At 33.1% G+C, this 18,878-nt stretch overlaps 1 non-coding gene across 1 annotated transcript; it reads left to right on the forward strand.

The window, feature by feature from the left end:
- The first annotated feature begins 3,134 nt into the window (after nt 1–3,134).
- Nucleotides 3,135–3,241, forward strand: LOC139903599 (small nucleolar RNA R71). Its single transcript, XR_011778409.1, has one exon. It is a non-coding gene; the product is annotated as a small nucleolar RNA R71 (small nucleolar RNA).
- The last annotated feature ends 15,637 nt before the right edge of the window (nt 3,242–18,878 follow it).

Below are 18,878 nucleotides of genomic sequence, written 5' to 3' on the forward strand. Positions count from 1 at the left end.
AATAAATAGGTTGAAATCGTTTTTCAATCCTTTGTCCTAAAACGGCTCCCATTGCAAAATCACTTGCATGGCACATAAGTTCAAATGGTAGATTCCAAATTGGAGTTATCATGATCGGCGCATTAGTGAGTTTTTCTTTAAGAATATTAAAAGATTTGATGCATTCATCCGAAAAGATGAATGGAGCATCCTTTTCTAGGAGTTTATTCATAGGAGTGGCAATTTTAGAAAAATATTTTATGAAACGTCGGTAAAAATCGGCATGCCCTAGAAAACTCCTAACTCCTCTAACATTGGTGGGATGTGGAAGTTTAGCAATTACATCTACTTTAGCTCTATCCACTTCAATTCCTTCCTTTGAAATTTTATGACCAAGAACGATGCCTTCTTTAACCATGAAATGACATTTTTCCCAATTAAGTACTAGATTTGATTGCTCGCATCTAATAAGCATTCGTTCAAGATTAACTAGACATGATTCAAAAGTATCACCGAAGACTGAGAAGTCATCCATGAAAACTTCCAGGCATTCTTCTATCATGTCATGAAAAATCGCCATCATACACCTTTGAAAGGTTGCAGGGGCGTTGCAAAGTCCAAATGGCATGCGTTTGTAAGCAAAAGTGACATAAGGGCACGTGAACATGGTTTTATCTTGGTCCTCGGGTGCTATTTGAATTTGAAAGTATTCGGAGAAACCGTTAAGAAAACAATAGTAACTGTTCCCAGCTAACCTTTCCAACATTTGATCAATGAAAGGTAAGGGAAAGTGATCTTTTCTGGTGACGTCATTTAATTTTCTATAATCAATACAGACACGCCATCCTGTTACAGTCCTAGTAGGAATAAACTCATTTTTTTCAATTGTGATGATAGTCATGCCACCCTTCTTAGGTATGCATTTAACTGGGCTTACCCATGGACCATCAGAAATTGGATAAATTAAACCTGCATCTAGTAGTTTAATAATTTCTTTCTTAACAACATCTTGCATATTTGGATTTAGTCTTCGTTGGCGTTGCACATATGTTTTATGGCCTTCTTCCATAAGGATTTTATTTGTGCAATACGAAGGACTTATGCCTTTAATGTCATGAATCTTCCATGCAATAGCTGGTTTATGAGCTTTTAGCACAGAAATGAGTTGAGATTTTTCATTTTCCGTAAGAGAAGACGATATTATTACAAGTAATTCAGATTCACCATGTAAATAAGCGTATTCCAAATGGGTTGAAAGTGGCTTTAACTCTAATATCGGTGGTTCTTCTATCGATGATTTGTATCGATATCTGTCTTCCTCTTTTAGCATTTGAATTTCTTCTATTGTTGGTTCGTATCCATTAGCCATGAGTGTAGCTAACATTTCAGCTTCATCAATTGGTTCAGTTCCTTCTCCTAAAGAACATTCTCATGTTCCTTGTAATTCTGAAAATTCTTCTAACAATTCTGCATGTGAATCTATAGTTTGAATATAATAACATGTATCATCTGCAGATTGTGGTTGTTGCATGGCTCTATCAACAGAAAAGGTAACACTCTCATCCTCTATACTTAAGGTCCATTTCTTACCGAACACGTCTATTATTGCTTTAGCCGTGTTTAAGAATGGTCTTCCTAATATGAGAGGAACTTGAGAATCTTCTTCCATGTCCAAAATAACAAAATCTACTAGAAATACTAAAGTACCAACTTTAACTAGCATGTTTTCCATTACCCCTCTAGGATATTTTACTGATCGATCGGCTAGTTGTATGCTTATTCGTGTTGATTTCAATTCTCCAAGGTCTAGTTTAGCGTATAGTGAATACGACATTAAATTTATACTAGCACCTAAGTCTGCCAATGCTTCTATTGAACTAAGACTACCCAGAAAATATGGAATTGTGAAACTTCCTGGATCAGAGAGTTTTTCTGGTAGTTTATTCAATAGCACTGCAGAACAATTAGCATTCATAGTAACAGCCGAGAGTTCTTCCATTTTCTTTCTATTTGTGAATAGAACTTTCAAGAATTTAGCATATCTTGGCATTCCTGAAATCACATCAATGAAAGGAAGATTGACATTTATTTGTTTAAACATATCCAAGAATTTGGATTGTTTGGCTTCAAGTCTTTCTTTTCTCATTTTAATCGGGTAAGGAAGTGGTGGTTGGTATAGTTTAACATAAGGTTTAGCCTTAACTGTGTTATCTTCATTAACCTTTTCAACTACCGGTTCTTTTTCCTTTTCTTGCTCAGGCTGTGGTGCCTGTGTAGTGGGAATAGAGTCATCAGAATTTACAGGAATTTCAGGTGGTTTAAGTGTAATACCACTTCTCGTGGTAATGGCTTTAGCTGTTTCATTCCGGGGGTTAGCATTTGTATCGCTAGGTAGACTCCTTGGTTTTTTTTCACCTATCAACCTTGCTAGGTTACTTACTTCTTGTTCCAGATTTTAGATTGAAGCTTGTTGATTTCTAAATGCTTGAGCATTTTGTTCATTAGTTTGTTTCTAAGATGTGAAAAACTGCGTTTGAGATTCAACTAGCTTCGACATCATAACTTCTAAATTTGGGTTTTTATCATCGGTTTGTGGTGGTTTAATTGGAAAAATAGGTCTTTGCTGGTTGTAAGTATTATTAGATACTTGTTGATTGCTAGGACCTTGTTGGTTGTTGTATGGAACATTTCGGTTATAATTCTGATTTTGATTGTAGTTTGGTCTTGGCGGTTGATAATTATTCTGATAATTATTTTCAGGCCTTTGGTTCATGTATGAAACATTCTCTCTTTGTTCCATTGTTTGTTCAATACTGAGACAATCTTTTCTCAAATGTGGTCCTTCGCACAGCTCACAACTAATTCGTATTGCGTGAATATCCTTAGTCATATTTTCCATTCGTCTCTCGAAAGCATCTATCTTTGCGGAAATGGAATCAAAGTCATGGCTAGAATCGGCTCTAGCCGCTTTAGATGATCTAACGATATCTTTTTCTTGATGCCACTCATGTGATTGGGAAGCTGTGTTATCAATAATTTTTCAAGCTTCAGTTGCGGTTTTCTTCATAATGGAACCACCAGCTGCTATGTCGATGTCTTTTCGTGTAGTAATGTCTCATCCTTGGTTGAATATTTGTACTATTTGATAAGTGTCTAAAATATGTTGAGGACATCCTCTCAACAACTTTCCAAATCTTGCCCACGCCTCATATAGAGTTTCATTTGTCTTTTGCATAAACGTAACAATTTCTCCTTGAAGTCTCACGGCTTTAGATGTCGGAAAGAATTGTTTAAGAAAATTTTCAACTAAGTCATCCCATGTATCAATCGCTCCTTCAGGTAACGATTCTATCCAGTCTTTGGCTTCTCCCTTTAAAGTCTAGGGAAATAACATGAGATATATCTATTCATCCTCAACTTCTTTGATTTTGAATAGAGTACAGATCTTATTAAAGGTACGAAGATGTTCGTTTGGATCTTCCTTCCGTGCACCACTAAATTGGCATTGATTAGTTACCATGTGTAGGATTTGTCCGTTGATTTCATAATCTGGTGCGTTAATGTCTGATTGAGTAATTGCGTGACCTTGGCCAGTGCGTTTAGCCCTCATTCGGTCTTCCATACTTAGAGGTTCTAGATTTTCCATGATTAAATTTGTTGAATCTGAATCAATAGAGGATTCTGACTTAATGGTTTTTTCCTCGACAATCTCTGGATGAGTAATTTGTGGTTCAGGAGGAATGATTAGTGGTTCAAGATCTCTGAATTGTCCCTGAATATCCTCCGGATTCTCAATTGTGAGGTCGGGTTCAAAAAATGGATTATCGGAAATTTGAATTGGAGTAATTGGTCGACTAGATGACGATTCTAAAGAAAAATCAACGGCGACAATATTGGCTAGATGTCTTAATCGAGTTACAGATGGTGAACGTATGAAAGGTGGTGAACGTTTTGCTCGGTGCATTCACTGAATATCCTATTAGTTATAAAAGATAAAAATTATATAAGTTATCAAATTAATAGACTTTTCTGATTTTGCCCACGTTTCGAATAGCCAATAGATGCAGCAGGTAGCCGAGACCCTTGAAATCGGAAGCCCACAACTCACCACTAACAAATCCAACTATTACTACGAATCAAAAAATTTTGGATGTCTATAAATTTAACCGCTTAAAATAATTTTTCGTCGAAGTTTAAAGAAAATAAAGAAAATTCTATGTCCTAAAAACTAGAGCGTCAAAATGAAAATGAAAAAGATTGCGTCGAAAAACGTCGAAAAATAAAAGGTCGAAAAATAAGCGTCGAAAAATAATAATAAGAAAGTAAAGCGTCGAAACTTAAAAGCCTAAAAACTAAGAATTAAAACTTACGTCTAAAGGTATTAAAGCTTAAAGGAATTCTATATCCAAAACGGCAATAACTTAATTAGGCACTAAAATCTATTAAATATGGCGTTGCAAAATTCTAAAGCACCTAAATCTTAGTCTAAAGAAATGCACTTAAGGGATTTTATGGCAAAACCTAAAAATTTATAGCTACTATGGCAAAATACTAAGTTAAAAACTAGTTACGAACGATAATTATAAAGACTACGTACTAAATAATAAAAAGATATAAATTATAAAAGGATATAATCTAAAAATGATAAAAAAAAAAATTATATAAAAAAATTATTTTTATGTTATTAGTATATAAAAATATTAGTCTATATAATTTATAACAATTAATTAAACTTAAAATTACAAATTATATTAAAACTATACTTATATATTAATTAATAAAACCCTAATTAATAATTAATTAATTATAATTATTATTAATACTCTAACCCTAATCGTACGTCCAAGGTTTCAGTTCTGTCAAATCATTTCATGCGACCGCATGAAATTCCTTTGTTTGGGTCATGCGACCGCATGGATCCGGAAACCAGGCCAGAAGTTGGGCTGCCATAGTACCTTGGCCCGATTACTTTTTAATTTAATTTTTATGATTTTTAATTTATAAAAATAATATATAAGTCATATTTAATTAAATAAATTTATATTTTTAAAAACTAAAAAAAAGATACTTTTATACTTTATATAAATTATATAAAAATATATTTTCTTTTTATTTAAACATTTAAATAGATATATATATATATATATATATATATATATATATATATATATATATATATATATATATATATTTCTATTTTTAATAGTTAAAACGTATTTTTACAAAAATAAATTAAACTAAAAAAATCTTTTTTTTAAGAAAAATAGCGTTTCGCTTCGGCGTTCCCCGGCAGCGGCACCAAAAATACTTGATGTTATGCGAGGTGTATATGAAATAGTTATATTTTTACTACGATATACTATTAAATACGATACAATTTTACACAGATTATTTATTTATTATTAGAGTGGATATACCTAAACCTTGCTACAGCACTATAGGCAGTGTACCTAATCGTATAGTAGTGTAGTTTTTAGTAAGTCCGGTTCATTCCGCAGGGATCTAGCCAAGTTTAACGATATATTTTTAAAAACTATATTTGTATGAATATATATATATATATATATATATATATATATATATATATATATATATATATATATATATATATATATATATATATATATATATATATATATATATATAAGTAGTATTATTATTATTATTATAAAAACGGGTTTTACCGTTTAATGACCGGTTTGTCAATTTTATGTTTTAAGTCGCAATTAAAACCTAATGTAAAATATTAAATATACAAATGACTTAATTTAAAGCGTAAATTAAATAACGATAATAAAAGTGCGATAATTTAAAGTGCGATAAATGAAATGACGAAAAATAAAATTGCAATAATTAAAAAGTACGATAATTAAAAGTGCGATAAGATATAAAATACAGGAATTATGCTTATTTAAACTTCCGTAATCATGATGTTCGACGTGTTGATTTTAATTTATTATCATGGGTTAATTGTCCTTTGTCCTGGATTATTCGATATGTCCATACGGTTTTGTCCATAATAGTCCATCGGTCATAATTATAAAGTGCAAGAATCTTCTTCAAATTAACCTTATATTCGAAGTCAAATATTCCAACTAATTGGGGATTCGAACTGTAACAAGGTCTTAATACTTTGTTTAATGAATACACCAGGTTATCGACTGCGTGTAATCCAAGGTTTTACTACTTTGTTAACAATTACACCAATTACCCTTGAATGTAATCCACCCCTGTTTTAATGAGTCCATTAACTATTAATCCTCTTCTTCTTCTGATTCCTCCTCTTCTGATTCATCCTCTTCTGGTTCCTCTTCTTTCGGTTCCTCCTCTTCCGGTTCCTCCTCTTCCAGTTCCTCTTCGGGAATTTGTGAATCTTCCCAAAATATATTTGACTCTTCATTATTATTAGGTGAATCAATGGGATTTGTACTAGAGGTAGACATCTATCACACAATATCAAACTCGTTAAGAGATTAATATATCACATAATATTTACATGTTAATAATATATAGTTTCCAACAAAAAAAATGTTAAGCAATCGTTTTTGAAGAAAAACACGGTCGAAGTCCAGACTCACTAATGCATCCAAACAAACTCGGTAAGATACACTAATGCAATTTTCTGGTTCTCTAAGACCAACGCTCGGATACCAACTGAAATGTCCCGTTCATATTGATTATAAACGTTCCATAATAATTGATTTCGTCGCGAGGTTTTGACCTCTATATGAGACGTTTTTCAAAGACTGCATTCATTTTTAAAATAACCATAACCTTTATTTTATCGATAAAGGTTTAAAAGTATTACGTAGATTATCAAATAATGATAATCTAAAATATACCGTTTACACATGACCATTACATAATGGTTTACAATAAGAATATATTACATCAAAAATAAGTTTCTTGAATGCAGTTTTTACAATATATCATACAAGCATGGACTCCAAATCTTGTCCTTATTTTAGTATGCAACAGCGGAAGCTCTTAATAATCACCTGAGAATAAACATGCTTAAAACGTCAACAAAAATGTTGGTGAGTTATAGGTTTAACCTATATATTATCAAATCATAATAATAGACCACAAGATTTCATATTTCAATATACATCCCATACATAGAGATAAAAATTATTCATATGGTGAACACCTGGTAACCGACATTAACAAGATGCATATATAAGAATATCCTCATCATTCCGAGACACCCTTCGGATATGATATAAATTTCGAAGTACTAAAGCATCCGATACTTTGGATGGGGTTTGTTAGGCCCAATAGATCTATCTTTAGGATTCGCGTCAATTAGGGTGTCTGTTCCCTAATTCTTAGATTACCAGACTTAATAAAAAGGGGTATATTCGATTTCGATAATTCAACCATAGAATGTAGTTTCACGTACTTGTGTCTATTTTGTAAATCATTTATAAAACCTGCATGTATTCTCATCCCAAAAATATTAGATTTTAAAAGTGGGACTATAACTCACTTTCACAGATTTTTACTTCGTCGGGAAGTAAGACTTGGCCACTGGTCGATTCACGAACCTATAACAAATATGTACATATATATCAAAGTATGTTCAAAATATATTTACAATATTTTTAATACGTTTTACTGTTTTAAGTTTATTAAGTCAGCTGTCCTTGTTAGTAACCTACAACTAGTTGTCCATAATTAGATGTACAGAAATAAATCGATATCTTGAATCAATCCATGACCCAGTGTATACACGTCTCAGGCTAGATCACAACTCAAACTATATATATTTTTAGAATCAACCTCAACCCTGTATAGCAAACTCCAACATTACTGCATATAGAGTGTCTATGGTTGTTCCAAATAATATATATAGATGGGTCGATATGATATGTCAAAACATTTGCATATGTGTCTATGGTATCCCAAGATTACATAATATATTAGAATACATGTATAATACAATATAAGTTAGCTAGGATATGATTAATATAGATTTGTTACCAATTTTCACGTAGTTACAACAAGCAAAAATAACCAATCTTGTTTTACCCATAACTTCTTCATTTTAAATCCGTTTTGAGTGAATAAAATTGCTATGGTTTCATATTAAACTTAAATTTATGAATCTATACAGAAAAAGTATAAGTTTATAGTCGGAATTACAGGTTACAAGTCATTTTTGTAAAGGTAGTCATTTCAGTCGAAAGAACGACGTCTAGATGATCATTTTGGAAAACCTACTTTCACTTTGAGTTTAACCATGATTTTTGGATATAGTTTCATGTTCATAAGAAAAATCATTTTCCCATAAGAACAACTTTTAAATCAAAGTTTATCATAGTTTTTAATTATCTAAACCAAAACAGCCCCCGGTTTCACTACGACGGCGTATATCCGATTTTATGGTGTTCATCGTGTTTCTAGGTTTTAAATCAGTAAGTTAGCATATCATATAGATATATAACATGTATTTAGTTGATTTTAAAAGTCAAGTTAGAAGGATTAACTTTTATTTGCGAACAAGTTTAGAATTTAATAAACTATGTTCTAGTGATTACAAGTTTAAACCTTCGAATAAGATAGCTTTATATGTATGAATCGAATGACGTTATGAACATCATTACTACCTCAAGTTTTCTGGATAAAACCACTGGAAATGAGAAAAATGGATCTAGCTTCAAAGGATCCTTGGATGGCTTGAAAGTTCTTGAAATAGAATCATGACACGAAAACAGTTCAAGTAAGATTTTCACTCGAAATAAGATTGTTATAGTTGTAGAAATTGAATCAAAGTTTGAATATGAATATTACCTTGAATTAGAAAGATAACCTACTGTAAATAACAAAGGTTCCTTGATCTTAGATGATTACTTAGAATGGATTAGAAAGCTTGGAAGTAGACTTGCAAACTTGGAAGTATTCTTGATTTTTATGAAACTATACTTATGGAATTTATGAAGAACACTTAGAACTTGAAGATAGAACTTGAGAGAGATCACTTAGATGAAGAAAATTGAAGAATAAAAGTGTTTGTAGGTGTTTTTGGTCGTTGGTATATGGATTATATATAAAGGATGTGTAATTTTGTTTTCATGTAAATAAGTCATGAATGATTACTCATATTTTTGTAATTTTATGAGATATTTCATGCTAGTTGCCAAATAATGGTTCCCACATGTGTTAGGTGACTCACATGGGCTGCTAAGAGCTGATCATTGGAGTGTATATACCAATAGTACATACATCTAAAAGCTGTGTATTGTACGAGTACGAATACGGGTGCATACGAGTAGAATTGTTGATGAAACTGAACGAGGATGTAATTTTAAGCATTTTTGTTAAGTAGAAGTATTTTGATATGTGTCTTGAAGTCTTTCAAAAGTGTAAGAATACATATCAAAACACAACATGTATATACATTCTAATGGAGTCGTTAAGTCTTCGTTAGTTGTTACATGTAAGTGTTGTTTTGAAACCTTTAAGTTAACGATCTCAATTAACGTTGTTAACCCAATGTTTATTATATCAAATGAGATGTTAAATTATTATATTATTATGATATTATGATGTATGAATATCTCTTAATATGATATATACATTAAAATATCGTTACAACGATAATCGTTACATATAAGTCTCGTTTCGTAATTCTTGGGTTAGTAGTCTTGTTTTTACATATGTAGTTCATTGTTAACACACTTAATGATATATTTAAATATCATTTTATCATGTTAAATATAGTGTATCAATATCTTAATATGATACATATGTATTTAGTAGACGTTATCATAACGATAATCGTTATATATATCATTTCGAGTTTCTTAACTTAGTAATCTCATTTCTTATGTATATCACACATTGTTAATATACTTAGTGTGATACTTACTCATCATAATCTTATGTCAACCATATATATATGTCTATATATATACCACAACATGTAGTTTTTACAATTTTGTAACGTTCGTGAATCGCCGGTCAACATGGGTGATCAATTGTCTATATGAAACTTATTTCATTTAATCAAGTCTTAACAAGTTTTATTGCTTAACACGTTGGAAACATTTAGTCATGTAAATATCAATCTCAATTAATATATATAAACATGGAAAAGTTCGGGTCACTACAGTACCTACCCGTTAAATAAATTTCGTCCCGAAATTTTAAGCTGTTGAAGGTGTTGACGAATCTTCTGGAAATAGATGCGGGTATTTCTTCTTCATATGATCTTCACGCTCCCAGGTGAACTTGGGTCCTCTATGAGCATTCCATCGAACCTTAACAATCGGTATCTTATTTTGCTTAAGTCTCTTAACCTCACGATCCATTATTTCGACGGGTTCTTCAATGAATTGAAGTTTTTCATTGATTTGGATTTCATCCAACGGAATAGTGAGATCTTCTTTAGTAAAACATTTCTTCAAATTCGAGACGTGGAAAGTGTTATGTACAGCCGCGAGTTGTTGAGGTAGCTCCAGTTGGTAAGCTACTGGTCCGACACGATCTATAATCTTGAATGGTCCAATGTACCTTGGATTTAGTTTCCCCCGTTTACCAAATCGAACAATGCCTTTCTAAGGTGAAACCTTAAGCATGACCATTTCTCCAATTTCAAACTCTATATCTTTTCTTTTACTGTTCGCGTAGCTCTTTTGTCGACTCTGGGCGGTTTTCAATCGTTGTTGAATTTGGATGATTTTCTCGGTAGTTTCTTGTATTATCTCCGGACCCGTAATCTGTCTATCCCCCACTTCATTCCAACAAATCGGAGACCTGCACTTTCTACCATAAAGTACCTCAAACGGCGCCATCTCAATAATAGAATGATAACTGTTGTTGTAGGAAAATTCTGCTAACGGTAGGTGTCGATCCCAACTGTTTTCGAAATCAATAACACATGCTCGTAGCATGTCTTCAAGCATTTGTATCATCCTTTTGCTCTGCCCATTAGTTTGTGGATGATAGGCAGTATTCATGTCTAGACGAGTCCCCAATGCTTGTTGCAACTTCTGCCAGAACCTTGAAACAAATCTACCATCCCTATCGGAGATAATAGAGACGGGTATTCCATGTCTGGAGACAACCTCCTTCAATACAATCGCACCAACTTCTCCATTTTGTCATCTTCTCTCATTGGCAGGAAGTGTGCTGACTTGGTGAGACGATCAACTATTACCCAAATAGTATCATAACCACTTGCAGTCCTTGGCAATTTAGTAATGAAATCCATGGTAATGTTTTCCCATTTCCATTCCGGGATTTCAGGTTGTTGTAGTAGACCTGATGGTTTCTGATATTCAGCTTTGACTTTAGAACATGTCAAACATTCTCCTACATATTTAGCAATATCGGCTTTCATACCCGGCCACCAAAAGTGTTTCTTGAGATCTTTATACATCTTCCCCGCTCTGGGATGTATTGAATATCTGGTTTTATGTGCTTCCTTAATTACCATTTCTCTCACATCTCCAAACCTTGGTACCCAAATTCTATCAGCCCTATATCGGGTTCCGTCTTCCCGAATATTAAGATGTTTCTCTGATCCTTTGGGTATCTCATTCTTCAACTTTCCTTCTTTTACAACCCCCTGTTGTGCCTCCTTTATTTGAGCAGTAAGGTTAGTACGAATAATTATATTCATAGCTTTTACCCGTATAGGTTCTCTGTCCTTTCTACTCAAAGCGTCAGCTACCACATTCACCTTCCCCGGGTGGTATCGAATCTCAAAATCATAATCATTCAACAGTTCAATCCACCTGCGTTGTCTCATATTCAGTTGCTTCTGATTAAATATATGTTGGAAACTTTTGTGGTCGGTATATATAATACTTTTGACCCCTTATAAATAATGCCTCTAAGTCTTTAATGCAAAAACAACAGCACCCAATTCCAAATCGTGAGTCGTATAATTTTGCTTATAAATCTTCAATTGTCTAGACGCATAAGCAATCACCTTCGTTCGTTGTATTAATACACAACCGAGACCATGCTTTGATGCGTCACAATAAATCACAAAATCATCATTCCGTTCAGGCAATGACAATATAGGTGCCGTAGTTAACTTTTTCTTTAACAATTGAAACGCTTTCTCTTGCTCATCTTTCCATTCAAATTTATTCCCTTTATGCGTTAATGCAGTTAAGGGTTTTGCTATTCTGGAAAAGTCTTGGATGAACCTTCTGTAGTAACCAGCTAGTCCTAAAAACTGGCGTATGTGTTTCGGAGTTTTCGGGATTTCCTACTTTTCAACGGTTTCGATCTTTGCCGGGTCCACCTGGATACCTTCTTTGTTCACTATGTGACCGAGGAATTGAACTTCTTCCAACCAAAATGCACACTTTGAAAACTTAGCGTACAGTTTTTCTTTCCTCAATACTTCTAGCACTTTTCTCAAATGTTCTTCTTGCTCTTGATCATTCTTTGAGTAAATAAGTATGTCATCGATGAAAACAATGACAAACTTGTCAAGATATGGCCCACACACTCGGTTCATAAGGTCCATGAACACAGCTGGTGCGTTAGTCAATCCAAATGGCATAACCATAAACTCGTAATGACCATAACGCGTCCTAAAAGCGGTTTTTGGAATATCATCCTCCTTTACTCGCATTTGATGATATCCAGAACATAAATCGATCTTCGAATAAACAGACGAGCTTTGTAGTTGATCAAATAAGTCGTTAATTCTCGGTAGTGGATAACGGTTTTTGATGGTAAGTTTATTCAACTCTCTATAGTCAATACACAACCTAAATGTACCATCCTTCTTCTTGACAAACAAAATAGGAGCTCCCCATGGTGATGTGTTTGGTCGAATGAAACCACGTTCTAATAGTTCTTGCAGTTAGCTTTGCAGTTCTTTCATCTCGCTGAGTCTGTAAGGAGCACGAGCTATTGGTGCAGCTCCTGGAACAAGGTCTATTTGAAATTCAACGGATCGATGTGGGGGTAATCCCGGTAATTCTTTTGGAAATACATCGGGAAATTCTTTTGCGACGGGAACATCACTGATGCTCTTTTCTTCAGTTTGTACTTTCTCGACGTGTGCTAGAACAGCATAGCAACCTTTTCTTATTAGTTTTTGTGCCTTCAAATTACTAATAAGATGTAGCTCGTGTTGCCCTTTTCTCCGTACACCATTAAGGGTTCTCCTTCTTCTCGTACAATGGGAATTACATTTTTGTAAGATACGATCTCTGCTTTCATCTCCTTCAGCCAGTCCATGCTGACTATTACATCAAAACTCCCTAACTCTACTGGTATCAAATCAATCTTAAATATTTCGCTACTCAGTTTAATTTCTCAATTCCGGCATATATAATCTGCTGAAATTAATTTACCGTTTGCTAATTCGAGTAAAAATTTACTATCCAATGGCGTCAATGGATAACTTAATTTAGCACAAAAATCTCTACTCATATAGCTTCTATCCGCACCCGAATCAAATAAAACATAAGCAGATTTATTGTCAATAAGAAACGTACCCGTAACAAGCTCCGGGTCTTCCTGTGCCTCTGCCGCATTAATATTGAAAACTCTTCCGCGGCCTTGTCCATTCGTGTTCTCCTGGTTCGGGCAATTTCTAATAATGTGGCCCGGTTTTCCACATTTATAACAAACTACATTGGCATAACTTGCTCCGACACTACTTGCTCCGCCATTACTCTTTCCGACACCACATGTTCCTGCCATTCTGTTAACCCCTGGTCCGTAGACCTCACACTTCGCCGCGCTATGACCATTTCTTTTACACTTGTTGCAAAATTTGGTGCAAAACCCCGAGTGATACTTTTCACACCTTTGGCATAGCTGCTTCTGATTGTTGTTGTTGCAATTGTTATTGTTGTTGGGATGATTGTTGTAGTTGTTGTTGTTGTTGTGCCGTTTGTTGTAGTTGCGATTGATGTTGCGATTGTTGGGATAGTTATTGTTGTTTTGGTGACTCTTATCACCGTTTTCCTCCCACTTTCTTTTGACTAACTTAACGTTGGCCTCTTCGGTCGCCTGTTCTTTAATTCTTCCCTCAATCTGGTTCACTAGTTTGTGAGCCATTCTACATGCCTTTTATATGGAGGCAAGCTCGTGTGAACTTATATCTTCTTGGATTCTCTCCGGAAACCCTTTCACAAACGCGTTGATTTTCTCTTCCTCATCTTCGAACGCTCTCGGACACAATAGGCACAATTTTGTGAATTATCTTTCATACGAAGTAATATCGAATCCCTGTGTTCGTAACCCTCTAAGTTCTGACTTGAGCTTATTGACCTCGGTTCTGGGACGGTACTTCTCGTTCATCAAGTGCTTGAATGCTGACCACGGTAGTGCGTAAGCAGCATCTTGTCCCACTTGCTCTAGATAGGTATTCCACCATGTTAACGCAATACCTGTGAAGGTATGCGTAGCGTACTTCACTTTGTCCCCTTCAGCACACTTACTTATGGAAAACACCGATTCAACTTTCTCGGTCCACCGTTTCAATCCGATTAGTCCTTCGGTCCCATCAAATTCTGAAGGTTTGCAGGCAGTGAATTCCTTGTAGGAGCATCCTACACGATTTCTTGCGCCGTTAGCTGTATTTCTAGATTCAGAGTTATTGTTGGTATGTAGCGCGGCCTGTACTGCGGCTATGTTTGAAGCAAGAAAGGCACGAAATTCCTCTTCGCACATATTCAAGGTGTGTCTAGTAGTCGGTGCCATTTCCTTCAAAATAGTCAAATGAAACAAGTTAATCATACAGAATATTAAGAGTAGTCAATAGTATCTCGTAGCATAATATGAACTCATTTATAAAAGCTTTTTCTTTATATTAGCGTTTTATAAGTTTAAAATCGGGTACTCCCTACCCGTTAAGTTCATAGTTAGTAGCTAATATACAATTCAACTACTACAATTTCATATGAAAAACTGATTATAATAATATATCACATACAAATATTCTTCAAACTTACAACTTCGCTATATTACATATAACATGAAATATAGTACACTATGATACAGGACAGTTTTGAAGATAAATCTAGTTAATACACAAGTTGTTCAGCAAAGGAAATAAAGACATGTAATTCATAAGTCCAGAAACAAGTCATGCATTCTGGTTTTACTAAGACGACTTCCCATCCTTGGTTTTGTGGAAAATAACAGTTATGACCATTGGCTAGGCAGCATGTTGTAATGTCGTCAAAAGGACGAGGGTTTCGTAATGTCCAACAGCCCCTTAATAATCTAAAAACCTTGTTTCTCACCCCAACTACTGAATCTGTCACTTGTGGGAAGGTTTTATTTAAAAGTTGCAATCCGATGTTCTTTTTTTCACTTTGGTAAGAAGCGAACATCAATAACCCATAAGCATAACATGCTTCTTTATGTTGCATGTTAGAAGCTTATTCTAATTCACGAAATCCTATGTTGGGATATGTTGAGTCAAAATAGGTTCTTAACCCGTAGCGTAAAATTGCATTTGGGTTCCCCGCATTTAATGCTTTAAAGAAAACACTGCATAACTTACGGTCTCCCCAATGTGATATACCCCACCTATCAAAGGAAAGCCTTTTATAAACTAAGACATTTCTGGAAAGTCTTTCAAATGTTTGACAAGTTAATTTCGCCATAACTAAATGTGCTGATGAATTCTGACCGACTCTAGACAAGATTTCCTCAATCATATCCTCTGGTAGGTCTTCTAAAATATTCGGTTGTCTACCCTTAACATCCATTTTGTTTTTATACTGTAAAATAGACAAGGATTAGATTCGTAAAAGATAATTAACAAACAATACAAGCAATTTTTACATAGAACATAAAAGTACAAGCACACTACAATACATATAATACACAACATGATTACAACCTTCTAATCTGAATCACTGGTTTCTTCTTCTTCGGACTTGGTTCGTTTTCCTAATTTTCTAGGAATATATGGTGTTCCTCTAATACGAGCCGTCGTTTTCCATAATGGTTTAGAAAAACCTGGTGATTTAGAGGTTCCCGGGTCATTGTTACATTTTAGGAAATACGGATGTTGTCGATACATATAAAGTTCATCGGGGTTGGAATCGGGTTTCTCTATTTTTATACCTTTTCCCTTATTATTTTCTTTTGCTTTATTAAATTGGGTTGAGATAATTTCTATAACATCATCGGAATCCTCATCGGGATCCGATTCATCGGAAAATTGGTAATCTTCCCAATATTTTGCTTCCTCGGCGGAAACACCATTGACCATTATTAACATTGGTCCGTTGGATGAGGATTTTCTTTTATTTAATTGATTTACTATAGGTATCAATATTTCTTCCTCCGAAACCACTTCTTCTTCTGGTTCCTCCTCTTCCGATTCATCCTCTTCTGGTTCCTCTTCTTCCGGTTCCTCCTCTTCCGGTTCCTCCTCTTCCAGTTCCTCTTCGGAAATTTGTGAATCTTCCCAAAATATATTCGACTCTTCATTATTATTAGGTGAATCAATGGGATTTGTACTAGAGGTAGACATCTATCACACAATATCAAACACGTTAAGAGATTAATATATCACATAATATTTACATGTTAATAATATATAGTTTCCAACAAAAAAAATGTTAAGCAATCGTTTTTGAAGAAAAACACGGTCGAAGTCCAGACTCACTAATGCATCCTAACAAACTCGGTAAGACATACTAATGCAATTTTCTGGTTCTCTAAGACCAACGCTCGGATACCAACTGAAATGTCCCGTTCATATTGATTATAAACGTTCCATATTAATTGATTTCGTCGCGAGGTTTTGACCTCTATATGAGACGTTTTTCAAAGACTGCATTCATTTTTAAAACAACCATAACCTTTATTTTATCGATTAAGGTTTAAAAGCATTACGTAGATTATCAAATAATGATAATCTAAAATATACCGTTTACACACGACCATTACATAATGGTTTACAATAAGAATATATTACATCAAAAATAAGTTTCTTGAATGCAGTTTTTACAATATATCATACAAGCATGGACTCCAAATCTTGTCCTTATTTTAGTATGCAACAGCGGAAGCTCTTAATAATCACCTGAGAATAAACATGCTTAAAACATCAACAAAAATGTTGGTGAGTTATAGGTTTAATCTATATATTATCAAATCATAATAATAGACCACAAGATTTCATATTTAAATATACATCCCATACATAGAGATAAAAAGTATTCATATGGTGAACACCTGGTAACCGACATTAACAAGATGCATATATAAGAATATCCCCATCATTCCGGGACACCCTTCGGATATGATATAAATTTCGAAGTACTAAAGCATCCGGTACTTTGGATGGGGTTTGTTAGGCCCAATAGATCTATCTTTAGGATTCGCGTCAATTAGGGTGTCTGTTCCCTAATTCTTAGATTACCAGACTTAATAAAAAGGGGCATATTCGATTTCGATAATTCAACCATAGAATGTAGTTTCACGTACTTGTGTCTATTTTGTAAATCATTTATAAAACCTGCATGTATTCTCATCCCAAAAATATTAGATTTTAAAAGTAGGACTATAACTCACTTTCACAGATTTTTACTTCGTCGGGAAGTAAGACTTGGCCACTGGTCGATTCACGAACCTATAATAAATATGTACATAAATATCAAAGTATGTTCAAAATATATTTACAACATTTTTAATACGTTTTACTGTTTTAAGTTTATTAAGTCAGCTGTCCTTGTTAGTAACCTACAACTAGTTGTCCATAATTAGATGTACAGAAATAAATCGATATATATTATCTTGAATCAATCCACGACCCAGTGTATACACGTCTCAGGCTAGATCACAACTCAAACTATATATATTTTTGGAATCAACCTCAATCCTGTATAGCTAACTCCAACATTACTGCATATAGAGTGTCTATGGTTGTTCCAAATAATATATATAGATGGGTCGATATGATATGTCAAAACATTTGCATACGTGTCTATGGTATCCCAAGATTATATAATATATTAGAATACATGTATAATACAATATAAGTTAGCTAGGATATGATTAATATAGATTTGTTACCAATTTTCACGTAGTTACAACAAGCAAAAATAACCAATCTTTTTTTTACCCATAACTTCTTCATTTTAAATCCGTTTTGAGTGAATCAAATTGCTATGATTTCATATTTATAACGACCCTCATTTTTCCATCTATATAATGCCCGAACAAAAGATTTAAGTATAATGAATAAACTCTAAGTACTAATAAAAGGTCGTTATATACATACGAAATTAACGAACGTTAAACGAATAATAAATTTTATTCAACAACGTACGCGTAAGAATTTTTATAAAAAAAAATTTATGTCATAACATGATTACTTATAAAATACTTATATTAATTTTGTATTTAGTTAATATATTATACAATTAATAAATACAAGTATATATAAATGTAGTAACATATATAAAACTAATAAAATTATAAAGTAATAATTTAATTAAATAAAAACCACATTTAGTAATTATAATTTTATAAATACCGAATATATATTTATATTTATCAAAATTTGTATTTAATAATTAAATAAAAATAGAAATTTAGTTAGTTAACATTTTTAGAACTATGAAATATATATATATATATATATATATATATATATATATATATATATATATATATATATATATATATATATATATATATATATATATATATATATATATATATATATATATATATATATATATATATATATATATATATTTTAAAAAGTAGTATTTTTTTATATATAAACTAGATCTAGATCCACTTTTATTTATTTTATTCCTACTTTTAACTTTACTTTTATTTATTTATATTTTGAAATGGTGGCATGACTGGACATAAATACTTTTAATTTTTTTTACAAGACACTAGTTATTTTTTTATATAAACTTTTGTATTTTTTTATTTTCTCT

This window comes from Rutidosis leptorrhynchoides, chromosome 3 (assembly GCF_046630445.1).
Source record: "Rutidosis leptorrhynchoides isolate AG116_Rl617_1_P2 chromosome 3, CSIRO_AGI_Rlap_v1, whole genome shotgun sequence".
Taxonomy (NCBI): Eukaryota; Viridiplantae; Streptophyta; class Magnoliopsida; order Asterales; family Asteraceae; genus Rutidosis; species Rutidosis leptorrhynchoides.